This window comes from Phyllostomus discolor, chromosome 9, assembly GCF_004126475.2.
Source record: "Phyllostomus discolor isolate MPI-MPIP mPhyDis1 chromosome 9, mPhyDis1.pri.v3, whole genome shotgun sequence".
NCBI lineage: Eukaryota > Metazoa > Chordata > Mammalia > Chiroptera > Phyllostomidae > Phyllostomus > Phyllostomus discolor.
In genome coordinates this window covers 11,330,033-11,354,265 of record NC_040911.2, presented here as the reverse complement: position 1 = coordinate 11,354,265, position 24,233 = coordinate 11,330,033, and the positions used below count along the sequence as shown (strand labels likewise).

General features: G+C 52.9%; 1 protein-coding gene across 7 annotated transcripts in view; it reads left to right on the top strand.

Annotated features, from left to right (window-relative positions):
- The window catches only part of NEDD4L (NEDD4 like E3 ubiquitin protein ligase), a 301,195-nt gene that overhangs the window by 94,682 nt on the left and 182,280 nt on the right, over positions 1-24,233 (top strand). Inside the window, exon 1 of one of the 7 annotated variants that reach the window (XM_028523929.2) lies at positions 20,368-20,998. The exons of 5 other annotated variants lie outside the window; for them this stretch is intronic. The gene's annotated coding sequence lies outside the window, so the exon portion shown is untranslated. Of the gene's footprint in view, positions 1-20,367; positions 20,999-23,062; positions 23,086-24,233 lie in introns of those variants that run through there. One more of the 7 variants, XM_036010088.1, reaches the window with a different exon arrangement.

The following is a 24,233-nucleotide window of genomic DNA, read 5'->3' as shown; positions in this document are numbered from 1 at the left end:
TGGGGTGCGAAAGGCGAGATCAGGTGTCAAGTCTAGTAAGTTACAGAGCCGTGAACCGAATGGGGTGTTCGTGTTGTCTGTGGACTGCCGTGCCGTGGGGGGCTCGCGGGAGAGCTGGCATGGGGAGGGGGTGTGGCTCACAGTGAGGGACCAGGTTCTGCCCATGCTTTGTGAAGAGGGAATCCTTACCCCCATTTTTCAGGGGGGAATGTTGAGGTTCGGGGGGGTTGTCATCAGCTCAAGAAGAAACAGCTCCGTAGTGAGTGCTGGAACCAGAAGGGTCCAGGTTTATTGGGCGTCAGTGCTCTTTCCAGTGGAAGGTGAACACTCTTCTTCAGGGACCACGTCCAGCCGTCGGGTGGCCACGGGACTCGGTGACTCTGCCGGTCCTTCTAAAGACCGGAGGTTGGATGGCCAGGTGTTTTTTAAAAAGCGGATTTAAAGAACTGGCTATCGTATCTGATGGCCGCTGACCAAGTTCTTAGCATTGTGTATCATCAAGTGTTAGATTTAGAATAGCCGTACTTTGCTGAGTAAGATTTTAAAGTTTTTTTTAAAACTTAGACTATTTTTGCAAGTCTCAAACTTTACTCTTTTTCAGTTATGCTTGTATCTCAAGACATGTAACCTTTCGTCACAGGTTAGAACAGCTGACAGAGTAGGGCCACTTGGATACAAGTCTCTGATCTGACCTCCCGTTTTCTTTCATTGCGACCCGTGCCCATCTGAGGTCGCGTAGACAGCCTTGGAGGCCGGGAGGCTGCCCTCGGACACTGGCCGAGGTGGCCCAGCCTGGACTTGCCTGCCCTCCTGCAGAAGGGTTCCCAGCACTCGCCGCCCAGCCCCTCCTGTATGTCGTGCGTGGGGTCATCAGCATCAAATTGTACCTGTTGGGTTGCTCTCATCTTCTCTTTTGGCAGCTGGTGATTTGAAACTTAAAACACGCGCAGGCTCAAGGGCACCGGAGGGACGTGGCAGGAAGCGCTTCTGTAGTCAGTGGCCGAGACCCCGGGGACCGCAGGCCTCGTGAGGCCGGCTCTGGGCACCGTCCCCTCCGCCCGTCCCCTCGATCTCAGTTGTTAACGTTTTGCTGCATCTGCTTCATCCTTTTTATTTTGGGGTGAAGTATTCAACAGTGAATTACAGACAGGATGACATCTAGCCCCTAAGTACTCCAGCCTGCCCCGCTAAGGAAACAAAAGCACATTCTTGTATAACCAAACTGCAGTTTTCCCTAAATGAGCGGTAATTGCCTGATGGACTCCATTACCTGCTCCGTTATCTGAGTGCCCCCAGCTGCCCCTGAAACGCTTCTTACCATTGGGCTGTTTAAACCCGAGTTCAATTGAGGTCTTGTGCTGCATTTTGTTGTGAGGCCTCTTAAGTCTCTGTGGACCTAGGACAGTCCTCCCCGCCCCCGCCCCCACCCCCGCCCCTTGTAAAGGACGGCAAAGTGTCCGCAGGTTGGCCCGCTTATCACCTTCGGTTGTTTCCTGTGGGGTCACATAATGTGCCGTTGTTCCCCCTGGTTTCCTGTACCTTACAGCCTGGATCTACAGCCTTGGTCAACTTTGGTGTAAACACCAGGGACAGGAACGGAGATGCTGTCTGCTCTCTGGGGGGGGAGGGGGGACAACCTAGTGTTGGGCCACATTTCTGTGCTGCTCCCCGATGTCACGTCAGCGAGGACCCCTCATTCAGAATCTCCTCCTTTGCCTGGACTCCGATGCAGGGACGTGTAGGCATCACCCGGGGAGCCTTGGCTTGCCACTGGTTCGTCTGACACAGGGCGGAGGGAGGGGGCGGGGCTCCCTGCCCTCACTTCCGTCAGCCTGGAACGGGGCTCTGGTCACTGGAGTCTGTCCGTAGGGCCGAGAAGCTGATGCCTGCGAGGAAGAGGAGGATGGCCTCGCACGTGACAGGCGCTTGATAAGTGTTCTTTGTCTGGCTGGAGGGGAGCCGGAGAAAAGTGAAGAATCAGAAAGCAGCTGCAGAGCTGTGGGCAGTTTATTCAGTGTTTCGTTACACTTCTAGCCACCAGTGGGGCGGAATCCCAAGACACGGCTGGGGACGGATGAAGTTGGGGACATCTGCCTGACATCCCGTGTGTCCTGGGCCCCAAGCTGTTTGCTCGGCCTCCTCCTGCCCCCCCCCCCCCCCCCCCCCCCCCCCCCCCCCCCCCCACTTCTTACTCCTTCCTGTCCTTCGTCCCTCCACGAGAGGTCTTTGCGCGTGTCCGCACCCTTCAGCCCAATGTCTTTACTCCTGCTTCATCCCCAAGCTGCCTGCATTTGCCTCACGGCTTTCCTCTCTGAGGGGAGGTAGGTAGGAAAAAGAGTCTGAAGAAGGGAATGTTGCCAACTTGAGAGGAGCCAGAGATGGAACCATTTCCAAATGTGTGAGACAATGAGGAAATGTTTATTTCATGAGAATCGCGCTAACCACCAAGCCTTCAGACGCAGCGGGTAGGTACTTACTGCACGGAGGTCCGATGTTCCGTCCCCAGGGAGGGAGGGAGACCATTCCCTCTCCCTGTTCATGGCTCCCCTGTGCTTGAGGGCGAGGGTGCCTCGCCCACCCATTCTCAGCCGTGGGGCCCAGGGAGGCCTTGAGAGGGATTCTCTCCAGGCCGCCTCTGCGTCGGCATGGACCACGATGCCCTAGTTGAAGGCGAAAGCATTCTCCCCGCTGAAGTGATGTGCTCTGGAAAAGGCAGGGTCCAGAACCCAGTTTGGGCCCCGGTCTCTGGGACACCCAGCAGCCTGTTCCTCAGATCCACGTTTCATTTGTTGAATTATCTCATCATCTAAGAACAACTGTCACAGATCTCCCCACATCGTTTCTAATTAATGTTTCTATTTGGGGGAAGGGTCTGGAAAGGGAGGCTTCTTTAAGATGACTGAGAGGGTTAACTGAGCTGGCAGGCTCTTCAGTGGTGAATACAACTCTTGTGAAGGGGGCAGGTACTTCGCTAAGTGGGGCCAGCCGCCTTGTCCTGCAAAGGGCAGGAGGGTAAGTAACTGAGGCTCTGCGGGACTTACCACGGCCTCTGCGACAGTGCAGAAGCAGCCAGCACAGGGTGTAAACAGTGGGTGCGGCGCACGGGCCATCAAGCGCCACCCCCAAGAGTATGAGCTATTGATTGTCTACCATATGTATTTAAAACCGGGAGTGCCGGTATCAACTTGGCCATGATCTCCAGGTTAAAACTGTTTCATTGAGCTGCTGGTTGGTCAATGACAGCAGGAATTCAGCCAATATTGACTTTTTGGGTGGGGCAGGGAATGGCTTCCTAGATATCCTGGCAGCTTTTTATTTTTTTCTTTTCTCTTCAAGGGCAGTGTGGTTAAAATATAGCTCGTGACACTTTTTAGAGGAGCACTGCCTATGTTAAAGCCAGCAAATAAATACAGTGGTGTGAAATGTTTCCATCTTGGAGAAAACGATCCTCACTGCTTTGTACATAAACACACGAATGAATAAAATGGAGTGTACAGGCAATACAACCAGGTACAGACAGTACTTTATGTCGGTGGGTTACAGTGAAACTCTTGCCTCTTTACTCTGCTATTTCTTAGGCATACGACCTTAGTGCAAGTCACGTTTCACGAGGAATCTGCAGAGCGTGAGTCCTCAGGGAGTTATGGGAAGGACCGGCGTTCCTGGTGCATTGTATCCGCACAGGGGGTAGATGACACAGGGGACAGATGACACACGCCTGCCTCTGAATGAGCCTGCTCGCCGTCCCCCAACGGACAGCGAGGAATGGGTGGTCACTGTGCTTCCGGGGGTGCCAGCCTCTCGCCCCTCCCTTGGTGCAGGTTCGCTGTGGTCCTTCCCTCACTGGGGAACTGATTATTGTTCCAAGTCACTGAAACAATATGCCAAGAATTAGGCGTCCATGGTGGGCAAGTAGAGAAGCATCTGAAAGAAACACCATGTTTCAAGGTCTGGGGTCACTGGTTGAAAAATCAAAATGGGTGAATCTTATTATATTGTAGGGTTTTTTCCCCCTTTCTGCTCGTGAGGAAAGAGTGGTGTTGGCTGTGTGTTGTGCTCTCTGTCACGCCCTCCCTCTGACTTGTAAACTCTTGGCAGTGCGTTGCCACCAGTGGCGCTAGTTTTGTTCAGGTGATGTCACGTGTCATCTAGCTCAGGGGCGTCCAACTCATGCTCACCGGGGGCCACATCGGCCTTGCGATTGCCCTCAAAGGGCCAAAGGTAGTTTCAGCTCCTTAACAGTTAAGGAGTGGCTACATGGATACAGTCCTGAAATTATGTCAGCCCTTCGAAGGCAACGGTGAGGCTGGCGTGGCCCCCGGTGAAAACCAGTTCGACGCCCCTGCTCTAGGCCATCGGACAGTCGAAGAGAAACGTGCAGATTCCCTTCTGCCGGCGTGGGTTGCGGGCTCTCCGCAGCGTGAGTGCGTTTTCTCTCTGTCGTTAATAAGTACACGGCCAACCATCACGGCCGGGAAAGCAGGTTCGCTTGCTGTTCCGCCTTTTCCTGGCCCAGAATTTCAGTCTTTGAAACTGTTCTTTCCCTGGAATGATCCGCCCCAGCTGGCGGCTCCCCCCATCTATGCAGGTGTCCTTGGCTGTCTCGTCCCTCCGGCCCCCAGCCTGGGCTCAGGGTCTCTGTAGAGGACTTCCTGCTGCTCACACCTGGCCCTCCGTGTCTGCACAGCGGTCTCTCTCTCAAACATAGACTGCGTTCAGCACCATGCAGCCAGCACCCCCTGCCACCGGTCAAGGTCCCGGCCCCTTAATGTTGGCACGAGAGCCTCCCGTGCGTCTCTTGGGCCTGACTCCCCCTCAGCTCAGTCCTGCGTTGCCCTCAGAGGTTGTGCTCTTCCTCCTCCTGGCCCTTCCAGGTCCCCAGAACGACCACCGTCCCTCCCTGTTGCACACCTGACCTGTTTTCATTTGCAAGATCGCCCCCAGGCAGGTGCCCCTGCCTCTGCACCCGCCCGCCTTGCCCTGCTGTGGGGGGCCCGGCATTGTGCCTCGCCCTGTGCATCCGTGCGCAGGTGCTCGTGCCTGGTGGTGGGGTTTTCATCTGCTAGACCTTTACCTCCGCACCCGCTGTCACCCCATGTCAGCCCGGGACCACCCGGTCCCTGACCCCGGGTGTGCGCACAATCCCCTCGGCTCTCAGCAGCCTCCCTGCCACTCGGCTGAATTTATTTTCCCTGCTTTCTACTCTCCCAGTGATACGTACATGCCCACATTTTCCTTACCCTCTCATCTCATAATGATTTGTTTCATTGTTCTCTGTGTAGCTGCATGGCCCTCACTGTTTACAATACACAGGTTGTAAATGTTAATAATACCAAAGTTCTCTACTACACACACCACATTATTTCTACTCCTTCCTACTTCCAAGTTACCACGTCTTTAAATGTTAAGGAATGCCTCACCCTTAGCTGCTCTATGTGAGTTCACTTGGAGGAGAGGAATTGGGACGCATCCCTAACGTGGCAGCTTCTTGAAGGGCTCTGCTGAGATGTATTTGGGGGAGTTGTAGCTCCCTCTGGTGGTCAAATCAACAGGTGCGTTTTTGTTCTGGACTAAAAATGGTATTCAAATCTAGTAATCCTCTGGAGTTCTTTTTAAAATAAATTTTTAAATTTTAAAAAGTTATTCACATCTTGTTTGTTTTGGAAGATGCTTAAAAAGCTTCTCAAACGGCGACACCTATGCAGGGAAAAGAATGATTTTACTTTAAGTCATCCCTATTTTTTACAGTTGGTTTTAAAGTAGACAAAACTAAAGAACTCATACGACTCAACACCAGCCAACCAACCAACCCAATTAAAAAATCGACAGGGGACCCGAACAGACCCCTCTCCCAAGGAGACGTGCGGATGACCAACGGACACAGGAGAAGATGCTCAGCCTCACTGGCTGGGAGGGAAATGCAAGTCAAAACTGCAGGGAGACACCACCTCTCCCCTGTTAGGGTGGCTTTTATCAGCGAGACAAGTGATACCCAGTGCAGGAGAGGCTGTGGAGGGAAAGGGGGCCTCATTCACTGCTGGTGGGAAGGTAGGCTGGTGCAGCCTCTGTGGAAAACAGTGTGGAAGTTCCTCAGAAAATTAAGAATTGGCTTACCCTTGTGACCCAGCAACCCCTCTTCTGGGTAACTACTGGGTGACTACCTGGAAAGTTTGAAAACATGTATTTGTAGATACAGGCACCCCTACATTCATCACAGACATGAAAACTACTGAAGTGTCCCTCGACAGAGGACTGGGTCGAGGAGATGCGGCCCACGTGTGCCACGGAGCACCACTCGGGCACGAGAAGAGGTGAAACGCTGCCGTTTGCGACAGCGTGGGTGGACCTGGAGGATATCAGGCTGAGTGAAATAGGTCAGAAAAAGCTAAGAACCATAGGATTTCACTCATGTGGGATATAAAACTGAAACTCATAGACGGGAGGGAAAGGGGGAGGAGGGATAATAAAGGGTGAAAGGGGCCAAATCTGTTGTGACAGAGGATGGTTTGACTCTGGGGGGTTGGCTCACAGTGCAGTGTACAGATCATGTATCACGGAAATGTGTGCTTAAAACCTATATACTCTTATTGACCAATGGCACCCCAATACATTTAATTAAAAATAAATTAAAAAGCAAAGCAAAAATAGACAATACATAGCATATATGTTATTTCCTTATTTTTCCTTCTTGTTCTCTGCCCAATAATTTTCTAAAACTTGTAGAACTATCAAAGTAGAATGCCATGGACGACAAAGGAATAATGAACTGACATTGGGGAGAAATGAAATTCTTTTTTTTTTAATATTTATTTATTTATTTTTAGAGAGGGAAGGGAGGGAGAAAGAGAGAGAGAGAGAGAAACATCAATGTGCGGTTGCTGGGGGCCGTGGCCTGCAACCCAGGCATGTGCCCTGACTGGTAATCGAACCTGCGATACTTTGGTTCTCGGCCCGCGCTCAATCCACTGAGCTACGCCAGCCAGGGAAGAAGAAATGAAATTCTTTATTCGCAGAACAGTGTACTCCAGGGTGGCCCAGAGACAGAAGGAACGACGATGCATGATTAGTGGCACATTTTTGTGGGTAACCTCACTGCTCCTTAAGTTTCCTTGAAGAAAGGAATTCCCAGGCAGACACTCATGATATAGAAAAATAAACATCATAAAGATCTGTGAGAATTCTGGGAAACAGGTGTGGCTTGTCTCAAACATCCCTGTGTTTGGCTTTGGAATGAAACAGAAAAACTGAACACTGTGCGTGTGGTTCTGTCCCAGGTGGTGGGAGTCCTCGGCTCTCCGGGGAAGGTAATGAAGCAGTCACCACGTGAGAAACAGACCCAGAGAAGACGAGGGAGGTTGCTACATCTTTCCCCGCCATCTTTTCCTCATGGCTGCATTCGTAATGATGGCCATGGACAGCATCTCTTTTTTTTTTTTTAATTTATTTATTTTTAGAGAGGGAAGGGAGGGAGATAGAGGGAGAGAGAGAAATATCAATGTGTGGTTGCTGGGGGTCGTGGCCTGCAACCCCAGGCATGTACCCTGACTGGGAATCAAACCTGCGACACTTTGGTTCGCAGCCCGAGCTCAATCCACTGAGCTACACCAGCCAGGGCTGGACAGCATCTCTTTTCAGAATGATGACAGAGACCCTCAGAGAACAGTAGCAGCCATGATGCAAACATTTTTTAAGGCAAGGTTGGCCTGTTTTCTCTCAGGTAGGCTTGGGGCTGTTTTGGACAGAACTCCCTGGGGGCTGGGGAAGGAGTCACGAGCCTTTGTGGGCAGTCTGCGCCAGCGGGTGTATCATCAAAACATCAAAGCACTTGCTCAGGCAGAGCAGGGGCCGCTCGCGCGCCCGTGGAGGGGAATGGCATGGGCCACTGACCAGCTGGTTTTGCAGGGATGTCTTTCTCCCCTGTTACCATTTCTTAATGTTTGCAAACACTGCCAGAAACTGGAAACAAGAGGAGAGCCGTGAATGCTTCCCGTGGAACAGGGAAAATGGGGAGGCGCTAGGGAGAAAAGCATCCGTCCGTCTGAGATACAGCACAGTCTGGTTTTTCCAGTTAAGACAGGAGGATGCGGTCTCAGGGCTGTGCTGGGACGGTTCCTGTGAGGTGCTGTTTCCACATGGCAGCCCCCCGTGACGCTGTGGGACAGCACAAATATGGGGCTCCGTGTATGTTTTCTAGACGACTGACTCTCCCTAAGAACAGCGGGCCTCCACAGCTAACAGGTGCATCAACACACAGCAAACCCCGAAACCACCTGCGCTGAGAAGCGCACGCCAACTCGTGCAGGGTGCAGAGTGGGAGCCAGGTGGTGGGAGCCCCTTGGGGTTCACAGCGTAGACAGGGGGTGTCCCCAGTGGTTGTCCCAGGAGACGGCTCCCTCACCGCGGGCCACAGCATCACCCAGCCTCCCCTCAAGCCTTCGTCTGCCCACCCTCTGCCTTCCTCCTGCTCCTTTTTATCTCCGCGGGCTCTAGGGGTGACTTGGAGGCTTGGTTTGCGGAGTGCACTGGAGTAAGTACCTCGATGAACAGTGCGGACGGCACCGTACTGTCGCAGTGCCTGGTGAGGGTATGAGTCGTGAAGAGAGCAGAGCCTGCCACTGGGCTGGAGTCACGACAGGTGTGTGGAAGAAACCAGTTGGGGAGCCGGGTTGGTTCTGTTTGTCCAGAAGCCCAGCAGTGCTCACGGGCAGTCGTACATCAGCGGTGGTTCTCGGGTACGACCATCAGAAAGGCCGACGTGGGGAGTCTCTGGGTGTACTTCTAAGTTGATGTGTTCGAGTGATGTAGAAAATGGTACGAGTTTATTGAGGAAATCTCCGTGGCCATGTAGGGGGCGGGGAAGAAAAGCCCCTCTTGGCCTCCCTCCCTGCCAGAGCTGCTCTGAGCACGGCCTCTGTTTTTGTGTGTGTCTGTGCGTGTGTGTGCGTGTGTTGTGGGGAAGGGTGGATGAGAGCTACATGGTATCATCTTACTGTTTGTAGCTCCACAGCATGCTGTGGAGATGTGTCTAGGTCATCACTGGTATCGGTAGCTTAGCCTTTGCTGTGGTCAAGCACCATTTGAGGATGCTTAGCAGCCTCTGTATCCGAGGGCAGGTCACCATCCTGGAGATCCAGAGCAGCCAGGACCTGGTCTGAAAATGACCTCATGGCTTGTCTGGAAATGACAGCGGTGGCTCCTTATTGCTGCAGCTGGACACTCGTGGCTCGTACCTAGATTTCCCAGATTATCTTTTGAGCCCTTACAATGTCCCATGCACTGTGGAAGGCACTGGGCAAGGAGGAGAAGTTAGGGTTCATGCCTGCTCCGAGCTTAAATTTGGCACCCCTTCCTCTCTTTGAGTCTTTGGCGAACTGCAGAGGAAGCCCCCTGGGCCCCCCACCATGGGAGACCTGGCCGGAGGAAGCTCACTCCTGGCTTTCTGGGTTGCCCCTGGTCATAATAAACCTCTGGGTGCAGGCAGCCTGTGCTGAGCTGGGCTTCCTTGGTGCAGACATTAGCCCAGAGACTCGTACATCTGTTGAGACTCAGGGGGTCCTCAGCTGGGAGTTCACAGGCTGTCATCCACCGGCGTGCCCTCTGATGCGGGGTGAACCTGACGCAGGGTAAACACCAACCATCACTTGCGCCTGGAGCCACAGCTTCTCACCCTCTGTGCAGAGGCTCTGACTGCAGCGCCTCGTTTAGGTTTAGGCGGCCGGCCGGCAGAGTACTCGCTTTGAAGCTCCGTGCTGCACCCGCGGGCCGTTATCCACCGCTGGCTGCTTCCTGCCCCCGTGGGTCTCACTTGAGATTGCTCCATCCGCTTGGAGGTCCCTAAGTTCTACTCGGCGCACTCTGAGTTTGCAAAAACGCCTTTTAACCTAAAAATTTCCTTAAAAGGTGTTTGCCTCTCTACTGTGTTCCTCTTTTACAGTCTGTTTTATTTATATCAACTTTGGTTGTCAAAAGAGTCCCAGGTGTATTTCTGGGGGGAAAAATTGTGAATGGAGAAGAAACCACCGCCTCCGAGAAGCAGTGGGCTTGTGTCCTGCACCCTGAGGGTTGACCGTGTCGGTGGGAGGGGTTTTGAGGAGGGCAGCTGTGTCGTGGAAGGTGTGGCTGTGAGGCCACCAGGCTCTGGGGTGCAGCTGCAGGTGGGCCCTTCTTGCAGGGTCTGTCCTGCTCTTGGTTCTGCCGTCTGGCGGCTTTGACTGTGGAGCTCAGGCCTTGCCTGTGGAGCTGCTGGGAAGCCCCTGAGGCCTTGTTCTGCGTGGGGCGAGGGTGGGGGCGGGTGGCTCCCAGAAGTTCTGTGGAGGGGCTGCAGGGTCGACTTTCAGACCCAGGCTTTCCCGGAAGGGTTGGGATGGTGCACTCCAGAACTCTTATTCATGGACTCTTGTTTTTTTTTTGGGGGGGGGGGGGGGGGGGAGAAGGTGTTCTTTTTCTAAATCCTTCTCTCCAAACAGGATCACACCCTGCCAGGGAGAGAGGGTGCCGCCAGGTGTGCTTAGTGTAATTCACACCAGTGATGCGGGTGAAGGGTGCTCCTTCGAGACGGAGCTCATTTCCAGGCACTGGTGCCAGGCTGAGAGGGCAGCGGGAGCGCACAGCTCGGCCGGAGCCCAAGTTCGCGCTGATGCCGCGGGACAGATACGGAGGCCTGAACGGTGTTGGGGGGGCGGGCGGTGTGGAGGGAGTTCGCACAGGTCGGCGGCCCCCATAAGGCTCAGTTCCCGGTAGGTTTCCGCTGTGGAGTGTGGGGTTCGCCTGGGCCGCCGGGTCCAGCCTTCACAAGGAACGGTGCCTTTTCCTCAACAGACACTTTACAACTAACCATGTCGCAAGCCTTAAGAGTTTATCTTTTAAAATAGAGGTTTATAGTCCTATCTCAACAACTGCAGAATGAGGAAAGTTATGAACGATCAGATTAATGTGATGTGTAAAAAAAGCATACGTGGCAAAAACACCATAAAATTAAGAAAAGGGCAGACTGGGGGGAATATGGCCAGTTCGTAGTGCGGAGCGTGCTCATCTCCTTACTGTAGAATGAGCTCCTTCTAATCAATAAAAAGACCGATAACCTAATTGAAAGAAATGATCAGAGAGTGCAAATAGTTAAGAGAGCAGGGAGTACCAGTGTCAATGAAATACACTGAGATATGTAGCCTCTCTTATGACACAAGAGAGAGCGATCGAAACCAATGAGACACGTTTCTGAAGATCACGTGGTCGAACCCGCACGTCAGTGGCGCAGCGTGTTCACGGGCGCGCGAAGACACTGCCGCCGGAGGCTGCGGGTCCAACTCCGGCGGTTTGGGAACGCTTTCCGCGATGGCTCAGGCCTGGGCCCCTAGAACCGGCGCTCCAGGCTCATCCGCGGGCGCCATACGCGCGAGGGGAGGGGGCACGCATTCCCTGGTGGGCGCCGTCCGAGAAGAGCGGAGACAGCAGGCGTGTCCATTGCAGCCTGTGCTTGGGCGTCATCATCCGCCGTCCGCTCTCGCGCACTGGCTCTCTCCCCTCTGCTAAGTTGCTGGCAGCTCTGGCCCCACCTTCTAGCAGAGAGGGAGGCTCCAGCACACTTTAGGGCCTGCCTCTGATTGGGTCGCCCCTGACCTGGCAGCAGGGGCATGGGGTGTCCTGTGCATTGACCTATAGTGGGGTCCTCACTATATTTTTTTTAAAAATCCTGCCCCCTGACTCCCAATGCCCTTCTGTCTCCACGTCCTCTTCCTGCTCCCTGTCCACGTCCTTGTTCTGTCGCTTACAGATGAAGCGGCAGAGTCCTCCTGTGTTTTGAGACATTGTAACTGTATGCGTCATAATTAAATCATAGTCATCACATCAGTGGTAGGAGGAGGAAATTACCGTAAAGGTTACCGTAAACTGTTGCCGAAAGTCACAGCAGGTGAGTGGTGGAGCTGGAGTCGGAGCCAGCTGTGTTGGCAGGGACTCTGACACCCCCCCCCCAGAGTCTGAGGCATCCCCGTTTACAGCCCCCAGGTGGTGAGACCAGCAGCCAGAGCTGGGAACCACTGAGTGCTGGAGTTCACCCATGACCTTGACAAGGTCAAGGGCTCAGCTCCCCTGTGCTCTGCTTCCAGGCTGGGGTTCTGGGGTTCTTGTTCACACGGCCAGGCCTGTCTTCCTGCAGGAAATGAACCTCTGAGATAAGTACTAGGTGCTTGGAAAGAATTCCGGCAGTAGACTATTTCGGCAGTGGGAAGGACCCCTACGTGGGAAGGACTACGCATAGTGCCCAGTGCCCGGAGGGTTCTAGAAAGAATTTGATTCCCTGTCTCTGTGGCCGGTGGTTTTTGTCATGTCAGCTTCCAATGAGGTGGCCCTTGAGGGGCCCGGGGAACCCAGAGGAAGGCTGGGTGACTTGCTCTCTTCTCCTTTCGCTCTTGGGAAAGTCACTCAACCAGACTGGGGTGGGGCCGGGGGGGGGGGGACACACGGGTGGGGGACAGGAACCCTGGAGAGACAGGCAGAAAATCAGCAGATAGGTACACCAGCGGTGGGGGGGGGGGGGGGGGGGGAGAAGAAGGATTAGAAAGGAAGGGAAAGAATCCTTTGTTAGGGTGCTTATAAATCCAAAGAAATGTAAAGAGAATTTCAGGTTTAAAAAATGACATGATCAGGGTTCACGGTCAGTCAACTTCATTCCGTGGCAATGGGGCACTTGGTGTTCTCTGTGGTGGACGAACGGAGGAAAAGCCGGACCACGTGTGTTTGCTTCCCGCGTGTCCCCGAGACTCCTGCGTCCCCGTCAGCACGTTTTCATGTTGATCATGAAAATCAAATTACCCGGCGCCGGAGATGGAGACAGAACCCGTGTCAGTGATACTCGAAGATGGTGACGTGCTCCACCGATTTTCCTCGTGAAAAAGCCGATGGAGCTCACAGTCTGAAGGCGGGTGTGGACGTCACGCTACGAGCTAGGCCCCTCCCCCGCACAAGCCGGGCCCCTCCCCCGAGGCGTGTCTCCCGCGCGGTTGGCCTAGGTTCAGGGCGCAGGCACGGTGGGTGAGCTGCGACCTCGGGGCAGCCCAGTTCCTTCTGTCTAAAGGATCGGGTGCGTGAGCGAGGCCCGTTCTATCTCCCCTGGGTGCTTTTGCTGCTTCCGTTCCATTCAGTCCGGAGACAGCTGCATCGTAGGGACTTAAGATGCGTTTTGAGCGATAAGACTGGGGGTCTGGATGTGAACAGAAGAAATCGTGTTCGGAATGTAACGGGTATGGGGCGGGGACAGTCACATAGGGCGTGTGTCCGGCCGAGTGAGGACACATTGAGGACCGGAGGACCCTTGGCCCGGCGTCTGCCGGGCAGGCGAGCCCAGAGGGCACATTATTTTCTGCTCTCACCAGACAGGCCTTCACTAGCCTCGTGGGGAAAACAGACGTTAAAATGTACGCATTGAACTTGAGAGCTAAAAGGGACCCTCGAGCCCGTGATCCTGGAGCCCGGCGGTGCATTGGGATCCCTCGGGAGCTTGATGTCGGTGCCAGTGTCACAGGTGCCAGTGTCACAGGACGGACACCAGAGCTGAGCCCCCGGAACCGAGAACTGCAGAGGGGAAACAGTGGCTGTTTTATTATGGATAGTGCCGTCAGGGGAGCGGGAACCCCACACTCAAAGCCTGAACTCCCCGGTGGCGTGGAGGTTATAGGCTGCTATGTAGGGCAAAGTTATACAGTACCGTGTGGGTCAGGGGTTCCGGTCATGCTGGGAGCGGATTGGTCAGAGGTGAGGTAAGGCGATGAATCACTTCTTTGGGCCTTGAGCACAGCTCTAGGTCCTTTCCAGCATCCCTCTGTCTGGTCTCACGGGAAAGGAGCCAGGTGCTTGGTCCGTTTTTGGGCTCAGGAGCTGTAACGAGATGTTATCTGTAGCCTGCCTGCCAGAGGTCCGACTGGACTGTGTGACCCATAGTCAGGTCTTGCTCCTGTCTTCTGTTGCCTTGGGGGTTGCTGATGACCCCGGGGGGTGGGTGAGGACAGGGAGCGGGGAGCTAGGTCTCTGAAAGATAAGAGTGTGTGTGTGTGTGTGTGGAGAGAGAGAGAGTGGGAGAGAAAGAGAGAGAGGGGGGATACTTAGAGCTAGGATTTAAAACTAAATTTAAACAGAGCCACAGTGACCCTCAGTTTCACCAGGACTCACCCCAGAGATCCATTCGTTCACCTGGAGGTGCAGGTGGAGGCAGGAGTACGTGGGCCTGCTGACTGCAGACGCGTCAGCATTGCACTGACCACGGGGCACGCAGAGCCTCGGCCCCTAGAACCTCCTCCAGCCCCGTGTTGCTCAGTCCCATAGTCTCTGCCCTTGACCTTTCCAACACATCACTCTTCTGGACAGGCCCGTGCTAGAGCCTCCTGGCCTCCAGCGTCTACTTTTGGATGGTGGGAGTTAAGTAGGCACATCCTCAGGCCTGTACAGTGGAGAGGACGGTCTCTTTTCCCAAGTAATCTGCACAGATGGGTTTCGCAAGCGGGTCCGTCCATTCATCGTCTTTCCGAGGAAAATGGCCCCTGGGTCCGCGAGCCCAGACGGGAGTGGGCAGCTGTTGCTCGGCCCTCCCCTCCTGCGCCGGACACCGAGCCCTGACCTTCTTCTTCTGTAGGCCCCTTTGTCAGGCCGCAGCGGGGCTGTGAACAAAAGACTTCTCTTTCACCTGTCCAGGGCGCCGAGCCGAGGGAGCCCCCCATCACCCTGTGATATTTACACAACACCTGCCGCCCCCCGGGAGGCTTTAAAACTGCTCTGCAAAGAAACCGTTCTGCCTCCGGTGCCTATTTTTAGAATTCATAAAGCCCACGTTGGATTTTTGCTGTCACTCTCGCTATCCACTGAGCCTGCTGTTTGGGAGGCCATGGGATCTTTTGTCTGTAAAAGTTCGGCACCCCGTGGCTCAAACCCCTACGCTCTGGACTGCTCCGGGGCACGTCTCTGCCCTCATTCTGTCCAGAACCACAGGTGATGATGACCTTTAACGCCGGAGTAGCTGAACTCATCTGACGGGGGAAAGACATTCCCTTCACAGCAATGAACCTGGAGTTTAAGATGAAAACAAATCAGCACGTCTTCGAACCCTCCATCTGCCCCGGGCATAACCTGTTGGAGAGACCGGTGGGTGGAAGCCTCGGGCTCACCAGCACCAGCAGCTGGCTGCCCAGCGTCCGGCCAGGTCCCTCTGATGGTTTCCAGCGGACGGAGCTAGGTGCTGTCAGGTTCCGTAACAAATTGTGTAGAGCAGGTTCAAGGCTTTGGAGTGGAGCCTTGACCCCGTCCATGAGTCCAGCCCCTCTCTAGCTGAGATTTTGGCTTTTTTTTTTTTTTTTTTTTTTAAGATTTCTATTTATTTATTTTTAGAGAGGGAAGGGAGGGAGAAAGAGAGAGAGAGAGAGAGAGAGAAACATCAATGTGCAGTTGCTGCGGGTCATGGCCTGTAACCCAGGCATGTGCCCTGACTGGGAATCGAACCTGGGGCACTTTGGTTCGCAGCCCGAGCTCAATCCACTGAGCTATGCCAGCCAGGGTGGTTTTGGCTTTTTTCTTCACACAAACCCAGAAGCTATAACTGAGGGCAACTGTGCGCCACTTGAGGCAGTGAGTGATAAGGCCTAGTGGCTGGGGAGTCCTGGCCCCCACAGCAGAGGGAGGGGCAGTTTTCCGTTTCCCCACTTCTTCTTTTCCTCCAGTTCCCACCGTGCACCGCCCCCCCCCCCCCCCCCGTCCTTGCCACATAAGAGAAGTCACGGAACTTTTATTTTGCACTTCTTATTGAAGAAACGTTTCAGAGTTCATGTTATTACATTTAAAGTAGGTAAGCTGATTATTTTGTAGGGACTCCCTACTGCTGCCCCCACAGTGAAACTCTAGTAAAACCAAACCAAGTGTTTCTTTAGGCAAAAAGCAAATAAAAGAGGGGGGAAAAAAGCTTACCTGGGGGTGGGGGTGGGGGAAGGGGAAAGGATCTCGGACAGAGGAAAGATCAGAAAGGGTGCCCAGTGAAGTGGGAACACCTTATTGGGGTGCTAGGATTATCAGCGGTTTTGGCTTCTGAGTAGTTTCCAGATTTCCTTCAGTAAGTGGATTGTGCAGTGTTATCAAATGCATAGAAAGAGACAAGTGCGTGCCTGATGACCCAGCTCACGTACTGCTAAGAAACTCATCCTGTGGAAACAGCGAGAAATGCAGCAGTGTGTCCTTATACGGCCAGAGAATTAGCTCTAAGGACGAAGAACTATGCCGATGGAAGAGTACTTAGTTTCACTAGAGTGTATCTCTAAAGTGGAATGGTATGAATCCATGAAACATGAGTTGTCGATACACGTTTAGTGACGTGGAAACATTTTATGACAGAATGAAAAGGTAGGTTGTAAATCGGTTTTATGATTTGAACCCCATCTTTTGATAAGGAACACATACATATACATAAATAATGAGATATCTGAAAGGGTATTAGTGCATTTATGCATTAATAGTGTTATCTGGGGATTTGTGGGTATTTATTCCCTTCCTTCCACTGTGTGTGTGTATACTTTCCTGCAAAGAATCTATCTTACTTTCATGGAAATTGGAAAAATTTATTTCATTTTTAGGAAGGAATTGCCTCTTTGAGTAAGAACCTGTGATTCAAACTGCAGTCGACCTTCCAACCCCCTTGTTTAAATCCGTTTTCTTAGGCCTTTAAGAGAGCGAAAGCAATGATAGCAAGAACTTAAAATGACAAACTGATCTCCAGATGGACTGTTGATAATTTCAGTGGCTGAGATCTTTAATTGCATTCACTGAATGGTATTCTTTTTCTTTCTTCTGGTGTGTGGGCTTTTTATAGCAGAAGCAGCCGTGCTGTCGACTATATTGAAGACTAGAAGCTTAATTTTTGTCATGGAAGCTAAATATTGAAATTTGTTCTAAACAGTGTGATAGGGAAGCTCTGAGCCCAAGGGCCCGGTGATAGTGACTGTTTCAGAATTCAGAAGCGGCTTCTGTCTTTGTTTGGGGTTTGCAGCTAAGTTCCCTGGGCTGGGGCTGGGGCTGGGGCTGGCGGGAGCCTGGCTCCAGGGTAATTGGTAAATCACTAGGGAAGACATTAGCCTTACTCTGCAGCAGCTTAAATTTTCGGTGGTGAGATGGGCTCGTTACAGGACAAATGGCGTTCAGCTGGAGCTTGGTGGCTACACAGAGTGTGACGTTGTACGCACAGATGACAAGCGTTGAGGACTTCAGATAAGTAAGGCTCAGGGGGCCAGTGGTCGGCAGGCCCCGACAGGCCCCCCGTGCCATTGTGGTGCTTGGCACACAAGGAAGGAGCCGGAGAAACACTTGTCGAGTGAGGTAGCTTCTGAGCTTGTCCAGCCTGGGTCCCTACACCCGCGAGCCTGGGTCATGAAACTGCAGGAGAGCAGCTGCGCTTTCTGCGTGGATTAAATGAGCGGTTCACGGTCGCAAATGATCATTGGTTCTCAACACTACTGACTGTGTGTAGGGTGCACCGCTGATTGAATCCCAAGAAGAGAAAGCGGCGGGCGCATTCTTGTCTGACTTTCCTAGGAGAGGCTTGCTGATGGCAGGAAGGTTAAGCTGTCAAGTTGCCTTATACGAAACAAGGTAGTTAATGGTATCAGCCGGTCTCCTGACACCTGGCTTATCCAGTTTAGCCCTCTGTCAGCTTGCGCTTGCTTTGATGCTTTTACAGGGTTGCCTTGCAGGTCTTTCTGCTGTTTTCTGTCAGAGCCCAGCAGCGAGTGGTGTTCTCTGCTGGGCTGGCTGTGGGGGTGCAGCCCCTGGGTCCTCTGTCTTGTCCTTCAGTGGGGTTCAGGGGCCACCTGGTGATGCTCAGAGATGCTGGGAGCTGGAGGACATAGGCTCTTGGGCCTCCAGGAGTTTATTATCGGTTGCTATGGAGCTCAGCCTGGTCCTTGAGCATGGGCCATAGATTTCCAGAGATTAAAAAAGAAGAAGACAAAGGGTCCTTTAATGGATAGAGTTGTCTTTGTGCCCGCTTTCTTCATTTCTGGTTGTTTTAAAGAATTGGCATTCAAGCTGGATGTGTCATGTTCTGACACAACGCAGCAGCCTGCATGGGCCTTAGGGGTGTGCTTGTGGCTGTTGCAGAGGTTTTTAAAAGTAAAGTGGCTCAGCAGAGAGCAAGACCAGTGTGTTTGTGTGTGCCGGGGGGTAGGGGGGAGGCCATGCATGGACTGCATTTCTCAATACTAGCTATTTGATGTTATAGGAGCTGTTTCTTTGATCTATTTCATATATAAGAGTGTACTCCCCTCCGCCTTCCTGGTCAGGGGTTCTTTTTCTTTCTTTCTTTTTTTTTAAGATTTTATTGTTTTATTTTTAGAGAGAGCAGAAGGGAGGGAGAAAGAGAGGAAGAGAAATATTAATGTGTGGTTGCCTCTTGCCTCTTGCACGCCCCCTTCTGGGGACCTGGCCCACAACCCAGGCATGTGCCCTGACTGGGAATCGAATCAGCGACCCTTTGGTTCACAGGCCGGCACTCAATACACTGAGCCACACCAGCTGGGGCAAGTGTTTACTTTTAACTGGACAACAGCATGTACTAAAATTTACCTGTTGGATTAACCTAGTATAAAATGGAAGTAAACACCAGTCAGGTACTGAGTCAATTTTATAGTTGACTCAGACATTGTGGACAGGCAGGCAGGACGTTTCACAGAGTGTACAGTCCTGAAAATTCCTGTCCTCCTGTGTAACCACCAGAGGCATCTTCGATTATTCTCCGGGGAGATGCTACATGGAGGGAGATTTGCTAGCAGTGGCCCCACTGGTCACCCAGGCCTTGCCCAGCTGCCTGGAAAAGCCACATGCATTGTCTTCACCCCCAGGCAGCACCACTAGTATCGTTTTACAGGGTATCCTAATGGCACCACTTAAAGACGAATTTTCCACTTCCTGCGTTCTCCGTGGCCCTCATTTCCGCTGGCAGTTTTTCCTCAGGTTGTTACCTGCTTTTGAGAGCCCTCCTGGACCTGGAGGTATTCACCAGGAATCAGTGAAGTCTTCTGGGAAGTAAAGTGGTTAGAAACATTTCTCCAAATGTCATCCGATTGTCAGCTGCTCACCTGGGACCAGCTGCCTAGAACAACTCTCCGGAACCCACCCAAGCCTTGCTCACGCTCTGGTCAGGGCCCAGCAAAGGCAAAGGCTGCCTGTGATCTGTTCTGGGTGTTCAGCTGCTAGGGATGCCTGCCTCGCGTGTTACACTGGAATTGGCTCTTGGCTGTTACCGTCTGGGAATACCCTGGCTCGCTGCTTCTCTTTTTCTCTGTCTGTTTCGGGAATCTTACTCTTTGTAACCAAATCACCAGATGTCGGATGGTCAAAAGTCTGTGGGAAAGAAGGGAGGTTGGTTGGGAAGAAGATCTGGTGGGGAAGCCCAAAGGGGTGTCCCTGAGCAGCCAAACCAGCTGTGGGAAAGTGAGCGTCATGCCTCCTGGAGGAGAATGGATGGAAGATGGAGGGGGGTTCATGGCTGCAATGTGCAGGAGCTACCACCAGATGGCGATGGTGGCTTCTTGGCCCTGGGGACTAGGGACTTCTCCCTGCCTGTCGAGATCTCGGGAAGCACAGGCTTGACCGAATACTGAATGCCACTGTCACTCGAATCAAAGAGCGGTATTACACGTAACCTGTGCACTCCATTGCCTTTTAAAAGGCAGCATTAAAGAAAAAGACCTGGCTCAATTAAGAGCCTATTCTTAACGCTCTTAAAAGTGGCCGTGACCTTGGCCTTGAAGTGGGAAGTCACAGGCACGTGGGGCAAAAACCTCCTGTAGCGTGGGCTGCCATGTGGTGTCCAGGCAGGCTCTGGGCGGAGGGGTCATGGGATCTGGCTCTGACTGCTGTGTGTCAGACTGACCTTCAATTGGCCTCCATCACCTGCTGGAGATGTGGGTTAAAACGGGGGAGAAGAAACATCTTTGCTGCTGGCCACTCATCGGATCAGTTCCTAAAAGGAAGAGGGGTGACAGGAGTGGTCGCGGTGGTTTCGGGGCCGTGCTTTCAGGGCCGCAAGCTCCCAGAGGGTGTGGGTAGGTGAAGAAGGGACCCCAGCGACCCTACCGGGGGTCTCACTGATGGATTCCTTATGACAGTAGGTGGAGGAGGTTTCAGGGCCCCGTTCCTACAGATAAGGAGGTGAGACAGGGCAGGAAGCATGCCCCATGCCCTCCGGCTAGTGAAGCCGTGGAGATGGGATCCCCAGCTGCGCTCATGTGATGAAAATAGATGTTCCTACCCTACATATGAGGACAATGGAGCAGTTCCTTAAAGAGTAGTATCCTGGGGGAGGTGGGGGGTGGGGACAGCCTTCATGTCCTCAGATGTCCTTCCTGTCAACATTGTCATGAGCATTTACGAAAAAGGCTATTAATATTCTGAAAGGGACATTCTGTATGCCTCAGGCTCCAGAGGCTCCTGGGCCGCCTCGCAGCCAGGCACGCTCGCTCCCTGCTGTAAGTTGCCTGCTAACTTCCGTGATGTTCTGCTGTGGGGACGGTGTTGCAGGGTCATGACTGGAATTGCTTTTTATGTCTCCTGCATCCACAGAGTTCCCCCCCTGTAGTCATTGGTTCTGCTGCCTTTGATGAGCTGCTTCCCGTCCTCTTCCCCACATTTTAATTTGCTCCTGATTTGAGCAAGACAAGCAGCAGCAGCAGCAGCAGCAGCTTCCAGCTCAGACAGGCTTCTGCTCGGGCACCAGTGGGTGCAGCTTGGGGGCGGCTGCCTCTCAGCATGGCCCTACCTGGGCGGTAGCTGTTGTGCAGAGCCCTCCCCTCTGAGCCTTCCACCCCACCCTGCGCCAGGCTGCAGATCACCTGTCAACAGGGGGATCTGGCAGAGACGGCATCTCTCCTCACGGCTGTTGTTAGGGGAAACAGACAGCCATCTGCAGCTAGACCAGCCTCCTTCTCCCTCTGTCTCTCTCCCCTTCGAAATGAGGTCTTCTGCCCGGAATCTGGTAAGTGCCACAGAGGACTTTGTTCTTTGTTTTCCTTGGTTAACGTCAAGAGAGCGTTCTTGTACAGTGGATTCATTAGCTTCAAATGTGCCAGAATTTGGAGAAACAAACCAACCTTCCTTCCTTCCTTCCTTCCTTCCTTCCCTCTCTTCTTCTCTTCCTCCCTCCCTCCCTCTTTCTTCTCATTTTCTTTTTTCACACCTATTAAGCATTTTTTGCATGCTCCCAAAATAAAAATAGAGTGAAAAATGTTAATGATGGGTTGAACCTCTGTCATCTTGTTTGAGGCATTTTGTTTAAGTGCACTGAAAAATTATTGTACAGCTGCTGCCCTCTGGTGCCCCCCTTCCCTTCGGTGAATACATTTGTCATCACTCTGTCCCTGAAGTGTCAAAAATAGACACAGCGAACGGATCGGTCGTGCAGAGTTCAGAAATGTCACCCCCAGGTGAAAGGAGGGACAGAGCTCTTATTTTCTTTGACTTTTTAGACCTGGTGTGTGAAGTTTAATTGAAAGCATAGCTAATGCCATCAGTCCATCACGGGGCAGGCGGGCCTCTCCGTTGGCTTAGGTTTGCCTCCCGGGACACAGGTGCCTTCCTGGTTGGCTCTGTAACCTTTACGGGGAACGTTTGAGGACGAGGCACATAGCTCTCAACTTCGGCTCTCCCTGCCTTCACACAGACTACGCGGCTTGCTCTTATATGGATATTCAGTTATGAACTTTTAAAAATTGTAAATGAGGTGCTTGATAATTAGATTGTTTTTCGCTGTCTTTTCCCCACATTCCTCAGCCTCCAAACGTAAACGTGCATTCGCTTTAAGAGAAGATGAAACTGGCAGTCAGCATTTCCTTGACTCCGAGTTAACGAGTGCTCACATTAAATGTCATTAAAAATTACCTAGACATTAATTCCAGGAGTCTGTCATCTGTTTGAGGTTGATCTCACAAGCAGGAATTTGTGTGGTTCTACTTTTTTTTTTTCCCCTTTACTTCCACCACCAGTAATGCTTCATGGCAAATACGGAATTGGAGGAGAGTTGAGTTATGTAACCCTGGGCCGGAAACCCAGGGCCAGGCCGGCTGTCTCTGGGGGCGTCTGCACACACCAGAGACGAGGCGTGACTGAGCGGCTCCCGCCGCCGCGGCGTCCTGGAGCAGGCTGTGCGGGGGAGGAGGCCCGAGCGTGTGCAGCAACTTGAAGCCATGTCAGGAAGAACACTTGTCAGAAATCTTCAAAACCGTAGCTGTTTGTCATGCGTGAAATCGACCTTCTGACCCCCCACCCCCTTGCTCGATAGTGACACCTTGTTTGGCCTGAGCATTGTGTGGTCCTGGGCCCCCGGATGTGGGAGAAGCAGGAGAGAAGCTTACAGGGCAGGCAGAGGCCGCCCTTTGGTTGGGACCTGACAGTGTGGAGTCCACGCCATTGCCTTCCAAGGGGCTGTTCCCCCGGACACACGGACAGGTGGAGGCGCAGACTCCGCTGACCTTCCCTGTTTAGAATTCCTCACCTGTGAGCTTGTTTGCATGCATGTGAGGCGACAGTTACCCCTCCTGAGCGATAAGGAAGACAGAAACCAAACCCTGGAGAATCAGCAGCGGCTCTGGGCGGCGAGCAGCTGGGGAGGAAAAGAGGCGCCCCACCCCTCCAAGCCGTCCCTGTTGGGCTCTGCTCCCCCGGTGCCATTGCCGTGCCCTTCTCCCGGGTGTTTGGCAACAAGAGGCCGCTGCTTTATCTAAATGCCTTTCTTCCCCGTGAACCCCCATCCCTTGCCAAGGGGCCCGAGCACCTGGTTAATGATCTTTAATGTCAATGATTGCGTGCCCTGATTAACATTTAGCTTGGTTGGTGCCAGGCAGGTTGAACTCCTCGGTCCTGCAGTGTGATTTGCTCTTTGCCAGCCATCTGCCCACCTGTAGGAACTGGGCACAGCCGGTTCTCTCTCTCCGTGCAGGCATGCTCCTTCCCGGGAAGGGGGCGGGGTTCCGTGAGAGCCAGGTGAGGTGGGAGCACGGGTAGATGCTGCGCGGAGAGCAGACAGGCAGCAGCTGCAGAGCGTCCTGCGTGGTGGAGGGCTCCCAGGTGGGTGGTCTCCCTTAAGAGTTTACTCCTCTGGGTTAACTGTCGGTCACTGAGGTATGAGGTGGGGTGCTGATTTATGAACAATTGCGTATTTATTCTGACATGGTTAAACTTCAGTCGCTGTCAAAGTGCTCTCCATTTGATGCAGTACACCTATCGAGACCTTTTTCCACGGCTCAAAACAGTTTTTGAACCTGTCGATTTTGAGACATTCTAGTGCTGCTGTCATTTTTTGTTTCACCTCTTCCACATCGGCAAAACGTTTCCCTGTGAAGATTTTTTTCATGTGGGGAAACAAAGTTGCTCAGTGTGAGATCGAGTGAACGGGGCGGGTGGGGCATGGGGGTCATGCCGGTTTTTTTGGTCAAAAACTGCTGAACACTCAGACCCGCGTGGGCAGGTGTGCTCTTGGTAAATCACCCATCATGCAATGGGCAAACACGTTAAGAGTCTTCGAAAAAAAGTTCACTGAAGCTGAACGCAGCCTCTCAGAACAGCGCCAGCTTGTACTCTGATACAGATGGGTTTCTAGAACATTCGTCCTGCAGAGGAAGCCTGGACGACAAGGGGCCCGCCCTCCACAAGACAATCCCGGTTTTTTCTGTTTTCCCCCTCGTATTCTGTTCCGCCAGCCCCCCAATTTAAACACAGTGACATGAAGGACACCCGGGGACGTTCGCCCAAAGCGCTCACAAGGCACAGACTCCTGCTGCATCTTTCCCTTCTCGCTGGCCTCCTCCCCCTCCCAGGGGGCGGGGTCTGTTTTTCCCGGCTGGTGGCGAAGCGATCCGGGGGCTGTGTCCTCTTCGGCAGCAAGTGGGTGGGTGCGTTGGGCAGCACCCAGTGGCCGTGCCTCGTCTGCTTTGGCCCCTTTCCCAGACTGGCTCCTGCCTTCCGCTCGGCTGGTCTGGCTGCCGGCCGTGGACTCTGGTGTTTGCTTTAGAGTGGCGGGGTGGGCAGGGTGGGGAGTGACTTCCAACCCCGGTTCCTCGTTGCCAGGGAGTTAACAGATCTGTGCAGTATCTTTCATTATTGCTTTAGAAAGTACTAACTCATGAGAGTTGAGGAGGGAAAAACCATAATTGGACTTTTTGGTCATCTGTAGTGATTATATTTTCTGAGTCAAATACTGGTATAGAGGGTCTAAT